Source organism: Vigna radiata, unplaced genomic scaffold (assembly GCF_000741045.1).
Source record: "Vigna radiata var. radiata cultivar VC1973A unplaced genomic scaffold, Vradiata_ver6 scaffold_170, whole genome shotgun sequence".
NCBI classification, from domain to species: Eukaryota; Viridiplantae; Streptophyta; class Magnoliopsida; order Fabales; family Fabaceae; genus Vigna; species Vigna radiata.
Window position 1 is genome coordinate 328,619 of NW_014542552.1, and position 8,090 is coordinate 336,708.

The 8,090-nt window shown below is 38.5% G+C and overlaps 1 long non-coding RNA gene across 1 annotated transcript; it reads left to right on the forward strand.

Annotated features, from left to right (window-relative positions):
- The first annotated feature begins 4,118 nt into the window (after positions 1-4,118).
- Positions 4,119-7,058, forward strand: LOC111240908. The gene is made up of 2 exons (XR_002666547.1): positions 4,119-6,440; positions 6,539-7,058. It is a non-coding gene; the product is annotated as an uncharacterized LOC111240908 (long non-coding RNA).
- The last annotated feature ends 1,032 nt before the right edge of the window (positions 7,059-8,090 follow it).

Here is an 8,090-nt window from a genome sequence, read left to right on the forward strand (position 1 = left end):
CGTTTAAACTTTGTTAGTCTTTCATCAATTATCTTCTGGTTCAACTGATTAAAATTTGCTTTCTTTGTGTTGTGTTTTAGTGCAGTTTTGTTCCTTTCTCGGGGTAACGTAGTAACACATTTTCCCTTTGCTAGTTGCCTCCCAGAAAAAGCAGCGTCTTGTGAATTTCTCTTGGTCGTTTCAACCCAAAAACGACCCTGGGTCGTTGTCTAGTTTTCGTTTCACCGTGATTTTTCCCTCTTGCGGATGAAAATGGAACTAAGTAACCACCCAGGTTCAGTTTTGGGTTGAAGGGATCAATGAGAAATTCAAAAGACGCAAGCTTTTTTTTGGGGGAAACTAGCAAAAGGAGATTGTGCTACTAGGTTATCCAAAGACTAGAACAAAAGTGCACTAAAACACAACCACTGTATTAGACGTCGATTAATGTAATCACCTTATAGTACCTCTTAGACGTCAGTCGGTGTCATTTACGAAGTCTAATAGTGCCTCTTCAACGTCGGTTATTGCGCAGGCCGACGTCTATACGATGTCTTTAGACGTCCATTTTCCCCTTACACCGACGTTTATTGACGTCAGACCTGTTAGTGACTGACGTCGCGATAGACGTTGGTTACACTATTCTTCCGACATCGCATTGACGTCACTGGAAATGACGTCGGTTCAGTTGTAGACGTTAAAAGCCGAAAATAACCGACGTTAATCAGCGTTTTTGCACTAGTGGATATATAAGTTTACTTTTTGGATGAAATGAAAGTAATAAAAGCTTTCGTATTGTGCTTGTTTGCATTAACACATGTTTTATTCATTGAAGGATATTATTCATGATTTACCATAAACCCTTTTATTTGGTAGTTTTATCATATGAAACCACGAGGGAAGTCTGGCAAATTAATAATTATTTCACGTCTGTTTTAGTTCCAAGCATGATTTAAAAATTAAAAATTGTTCTCCACATGATTTGAAATCAATGTTTTATTTCTTAGTATAGCTCCTTTAACTTTGATATTAGTTATGAATACACCATTGTTTGTTAATTTCATATTCATCTGAGGTGGATGATGAACAATTTGGTTTGAATGTTTCAAGTGATGAAGATTGTGAGAATGAGCATGCACATAACTCTCAAGAAAAGAAATAAATAGCAGGATTAGTTAGAGTTGAAGAAAATAGGAATTTCTCATATGTTGTTGATATTCTTTTATAAAGAAAGATATTGTTTTTCATTTGTATAAAAAATTATCAAGTGATTTGTTTTTTATTTATTTTTCATTCTATTTCTTATTTCTTTTTTCTTTCTGTTCGAGATTTAAACATAATAATCAATTTTTTTTTTTAAAAAAAACATATTATAACGTACAAAATTTTTTATGTTATAATTGCTTCCACCCTATTATAACGTACAAAAACTTTAACGTTATAATACCTTCCACCCTATTATAACGGACTTCAGAAACTACGTTATAATAGGTTCAGACTTACTATGCCGTAAATTTTTACTATGTTATAAAATGTGCAGACTTATTATATCGCCCAGAACTATATCTCCAAAAACTACGTTATAAATAGTCATTTTTATACGTTATAAAAAGTCATTTTTCCACTAGTGTATGTTGAAGGTCGCTAGACTAGAATATGCAAAATTGCCATACTGTGTTTTCGTCTCAAAGATTCTAATTCACTTTGGAGTTAACTGCATCAAGGAGTCAAGTAAGTCTTACAACAAAGCCATTCTCATTGACAAAAATGCTCTACACTTAATGCAGATGGTGAAAATATCTGAAGGCTGGGTGTTCAAGAATGAAGCTCCAAACAATGATAATGAACCAGAATCAGCTGAAGCTATTCATTACAAGGCAAGACTAGAATTTGAAAGGATTGTGCCGAGGGAATTAAAAGCACTAAAAATATGCTTGAAGAATTGAGAGACAAGTCTCAGTCGACTGAAGTGAATACTGAGTTGAATGATGAAGAGAGACAAGTCTCATTGCCTAGAGAAGTGAGTTGTTACCTGGCAACCCCAAACTTGAACCTTTATCAGTACCTCCTCAAATGTTCTCATCTTAACTCAAGGTAAAGATTTTTCAAAAAGGTTTTTCAAGACATGCATAAGGCTCAAGGTTCAAAGGTTAGAAAAAATTGTTCTCTTTTCAGTGGGCAAAAATTATGTGAAGGCTAAAAGAATAAGGGATAACAAAAGATGACCTTGATCATAAGCAAGCAGTTCAATCACAGAAAATTTGGGCAAAATTATTCATGCTTCCAAAGTAATAACAATTAAAAAAAAATACTTTGAAGCTCAAAACTCATACAGGGAAACTCACAAGTTCTCAAGTTCAGAAAAAACATCTTGCTCAGTATTTTAATCAAACTTTATCTCAGGCACTGTCTCACAAATTGGGATTTTATCATCATGCATGATCTCAACTTCAATCAAACACTAGAATTTTCAAAAAGCAAACTTATCACACAAAATAGAGCAAAGTTGAATTGAAGCAGTTTAGTTCATTCAAGCAGAGCACAATAAACATAAATCCAAACAAATAGTAAACATGAATCAAAACAAGGACATATTTTAAAAGTAACAGTTTCGACAAGCTGTAATAATGAAAACATTTAAAGTGCAAAAATAACACAGTTGAAAGAAATCCTATTCTAAACAAAGGTGGCATCCGTCAGTAGACACCAAGTACATCTCATCACTCATCGTCCTCTGATTCATAGCCCATGTCTGAAGTCCCAGCTGCTCCAGGGTCACCACCCCTTTGTGTAGGGTTAGTGGGCCATGCTACTCTTGCTACAAAGTCCTCCTGCGAGATAAACTATCTCTTTGGGAAAACGGATGTCCGTGTGCTCAGTAGCTCCTGTTCCCCTCTGTAGATAGCTATCATCTAAGCCTCCATCAGGGACATATACATGTATGTTATCTGGAACGGGGCGACCTCCTAAGCTGATGCCTGTGCTGGTGGTGGTGTTCCCCTATGTGCTCTTGGCACCTGTTGTGGTATCATGGTTGGGTCTTGCTCCCCAGTCGCACAGTAGTAGGTGAAGTAAGCATCATCTAACTCCTTCCTTGGGCTCTCCAAGGGTGGCGTGGACACGTCTACACCTATCATCTCACACAGATGAGTGATCAAAGAGGGGTGCCCCAATGGTGTCCTGGTATGCAAGGTGCGGGTGTAGCTCCTGATCTCGTCTACAATGACCGATCCAATGTTAACACCACGCCCACTCATAATACAGTACAAAAGTAGAGCTCTCGGGCTGGTGATATCAGACATATGTGGGCAGGGGAGAATGTTGGCTTGGGTGAAGGTCATACAATATTTAGCCACTAGAGTCAAGAATATCCTCTTGAGGTGGGTCGGTGCACCAGCCCTGCTCCACTCAAAATGCCCTCCAGGTGAGCATAGGGTCCTCTCCGCATCCTCATAGTCAGCTCCCTCAGTCAAATCTGTTCATACTGGCATCTACCTCCTTCCCAGTTGGTCCCCAAAAAGGTATTGATTGTTTCAGCATCAAAGGGGATCTTCCTGCCTCTCACATAGCTAAAGTATGTCTCCTACTCTCCTCCTAACGGCTTAATGTTAGGTTCAACCATCCTCTGTTGGTGATCTCCCTTCCAAACTGAGGAGCTGAGGCAGTTACCAAACCCACCTTACGTTCCATGAGTAGCTTCTTACCCTCAACTATTGGAAAATATCTCTCATGGGCTGGTGTCCTGAACTGGTGGGAACAAAACTGCTCTTCTTTTCTTTTGCTACCTACGGTCCTTACTCTCCTAGATGTTGAAGCCATTCCTGGATGGAAGCACATAATTAATTAGATAGAAAGCAAGATCGACCCTTTCAAAACCCAGACTTGGCTTCACAAGAGATGGAGACTTAGGGTTTGGTGAAGTAGGAGAGGGGAAGAGTGAAGAAAGTACTTTGGGGAAGTGTTTGGATGGCTAGATTGAAGGAAATCTGAGAGTGGAGGTGATGACTTGGGTCCAAGCCCATCATGGATCCATCACTTGTGGACTAAATCAACACATGGAGAAGGGGTAAAACTGTCCAAATGAAGACCACAGCTGCTGGAAGCACCCCCTACATTTACTAAATACACCACGGCTGATAACTTTTTCCAACACATGTTAAATTCATTGTTCATGGCTTTTCTGGATGCTACTCACGGAAACCATACTTGCTGCCACGTGCCCTCTGATCCGTGAATGATGGTAGCATAGGTCACCGTTCAGATTTACTTGCACAGAAGAGATAGCTTATAAATCTCTTCTTCTATCTCCATGTAATTCACTTTTGGAATATATGAGAATTTCTNCTGATGCANTTCCAGCTATTTTCTCNGCACCGAAAGTCACTCCACCATGAGCTTCCCCTTTCTCTCCTCTAGCTTCCTTCCAGGGATGGAAGGCGGTCTGAGCTAGATATCACATCCACCGAAAGCTCTTCCTCCACCTAAATCAACCACTAGATCCACTGAACCACGTTTCTTNCGCTGCTAGTTGCATTTAGTGAGCATACTTCACCTCTACTCATGGATTCATCACCCATTCGGCTGCTTCAATATCTCCCATGGCTGGAACGTACTCTATCAGGTGGTATTCAGAGCCTAGGTTGCTCACGGTGCTCTCTGGTTGTTCCAGCTAAGTGTCTCTTTTCATTCCATTTTGTCAAATTTTNTTTCTGCGTGTTTCTTGATTCTGGTTATTGTTCCATTCAATTTTTCGTGTTATAGGTTCTGTTGCGTCTTTTGTTTGTGTGCCAGCTTTTATTTGTTTTTGATTCATCATTTTATTCGGCCAGATCTTTGAGTTTGAGTCTTTTATTTTCAAATCCTGTTCGGTTTGTCTAAGTCATGTTACTGNTTTAATTTTGTCAAATTCTGAAGTTGGATCTCTGCCTGGATAAATCTGTGTTACTTGAATGGTTATTNAAGAGCTGCACATTATAAGAGCAATGATTCNAAAGAGCTCAAGTGTAGCCTGAGTCCATCAAAGTGCAGTACCGATTAATGCAGAAGTGGAATCTGTTTCAAAATCTGGTTTCAGTTTCATTTAATTTGTACCGTGTGGAAAATCGAATTCTGGATGTGTTGAATTGTTGCGATAGTGTGATAGGCATGCCATATGAATAGTGATTTGTCTAAGACAATCATTCATGATGCACCACACTGCAGATACAAAATTCACTAATTCAAGCAGACAGAGCCGAGCTGCAATTTCTTTGTGTGTCTTTTGTCTATGATTTTGCAATTTTTAAATCTGTCCAGCTTAGACTTCGTATCTGGACCTCTTTAAAACCAATTCTGGAGTCTTTTTCAAGTTTAAATTGCTGTCCTAGAGTCACAAAAATTGTTTCCAGTTCAATTTGAATCCTCTGTTGAATTTTGGTTGGTGATTTGGCTTAATTTTGGTGCTTAAGAGCAACTAAACTAGTGAAAATCTGAGTTACAAGTTTGTAGCCTCTGCTGGCTGTTGAAACAAGTCATAATTGGTAAAATAAAGTTGCTCAAATCATAAAATTGAGTGTTCAAACTGGTTTGTGTAAATTTGCCATTTCAACCACCAAACTTCAACATGTTCTTTGGGTTAAGTTGCAGAAAATTCTGTATAACTGTGTGGCTGTGTTAATGCATCGAATTTCATCAATAATTGGTAGCAAAAGCTTGGTTCAGTTGAGTTAAAAGAAGTGCACATTTCGAATTCTGTTAAGAATTGCACTGTAAAAAGCTAGTAGAACCAGTACGGCATACATACTGTCAAATTCTGATGCACATTTTCAGCTACTCTCTTAGGCATTTTGTCAAACACTTTTGCCTAGTTTAAAACTGGTTTCGATTTTGCAAAAGCTGCAACTTATAATTGTTTCTTGCTTTCTTAATCCACTCTAGAGCCTTTCCTAAGATCATTTTGAGTGCCACCCGTTATTGCTAGCCTTTAATTGCTTGAGTTTTATCTGTTTGAAAATTCTGCACATAAATTGTTTGATAAAATCACAGTTGTGCATTCTGGGTTTGCAATTTTCTGGCAGCAGCAAAGTTGTTTTCTGCTCTTGAAATTGATTGATGGTGGTTCCTTTGAGCTCTTTGTTGGGTGCAGAATCATCTCAGGTGGTACTACATCACTGGTAGCCTCCTAGGAAGTGGAGAGTAAGTGGAAAACTCAAGTTTGGAAGCTGATTTCGGTGCAGCAGGGTTCCTTATCTTGGACTGCAATTTTTGCTTGCTGTCATAGCATAAGTCTTCACACCAGCAGCTATGAGATTAGTGTGAATCACTCCAGATTCATTTCCTTGAGATGAACATTGAACTACAAAAGGCACAAACACCCNNCANCTGAGAGTTTTGAATTTACTGCATATTAGCAGTCCTTTCTTTATTGAGAATCCAGAGCTGCAATGTCCAAAGCCTTTTCTTCTGATTTGTTTTCCAGATTTGTAAAATCCTAATCAGCTTTTGGAAACAAATCACCTGCACTGATTTCAGTTTATTGGTTAACNATTTGTTTTACTGATTCTTTTGTGTGCNGAATTAGAATTTGGCTTGACCAAGGGGTAGCAAGTTGTGACTGTTGAATCAATGCTCATCTGCCGCAGTTGAAACTGGATGAACACCATCTTTGATTATCAACATTGTCCAAGAATCAGTGACTGTTTGACCAAAGTGGTTTAAACCACAAGCTGCATTACTTCGATTTTGCAGAGAATATTGTTATGGACAAATTGAAAGTAATGCAATCTTGTCAAGTATAGTTAAAATTTGGTTTGATTAGAATTGAAAAGGCTTGAACAACAGATTGCAATTTGAGAAGCAAATTGGATCCATCTTCCACAACAATTACAGTCAAACCGAGAAAGGAAGAGTGGAATCCAAAAGCTAGGAGATTCCAAAGTTGTCCAAAGCTGTCCAACAATTGGATTTAAATGAAATCAGAACGTGACAGTAGCAATTGTTAGCTTTCTTTTGTAATTGTTTTGTTCATTTTGGTTAGGTTTTCTGTGTTAGATTTCTTTAAAGTGTAAAAGGCCATTCCAAGTCCAAGTGTTTTTGGAAGAGTCCTTGGTGCTCCTTCAACTCTTGGCAATTGTTTGCTTTACATTTAGCTTAGACTGGTGAGTGTGTCTTGCTAGCCAAAGCTACAAGCCTCACCTTAGGAGTAGAATTTTATCTTACTTGTTTGTATGTGATTTTGTATGTCNATATTGTTTCTATATCTGAAATTGATTCATGTTCTGAGGGTATATCATTGGTTCAGCCTGTTACACTGGGATTGGGTGTTATACCCCTGCATGTTATTTCTGTGGAACCACATTGCACTAACCATGTTGCAGGAGGTACATATGAATTTGATCAACACACACCCATGGTGGAAGACAAAGGTGCTGACAGTTTTAAGATCAATAGGCGTCAGCTGAACCAGCTCATCAACAATCATTGCTTCTTAGATCCAGCTGTGGAGGACATCTCCCTGCTTGATCAAATCTGGAGATTGAAGCAATTCCTCCTCAAGACTTCCTTGCTGACTCNAGTGGTCGAGAACATCTCCCTGAAAGTCCAAAATTGGCAACTGCCACCATGATCAGGGGAGTTTTCTTTTCCTTTCTCCTCCCTTTCCCGCTTTTATTGCACTTGTCCAAGATCTGTTGATTATTATGATTGTGATCTTATGCTTGTGACACGTTGAGGACACTGTGTAGTTTAAGTNTGGTCTATTGGGGGAGATTCTGATTTTTCTTTGTTAGTTTATGTTTTTTGCGTTAAATTTTTTGTTTTCTNGGTAGTTTTGTTGTGTCTTTTGTACAGTTTTGCATGATTTTCGTGAATTCTGGACTGTGATTAGGTTGTCAATTTTCCTTCACTTTATTGATACTCTGATTTGTTGGATTCCTTGCTTTTCTTTGCTTGGAAGATGATCATGATGTTCGAGAGTTGAATTGATTGTGACAATTACCCTGTGTGAGATTTGAGCCATTTGATGATCTTTCTTGTGTGTGTTATGTCTCTTGATTGCTTGCACTAATGCCTTGGCTTGACTCTTTTTGATGATTCTTGATTGATATGCATGTTTGGAAGTGATAAAGGCAATT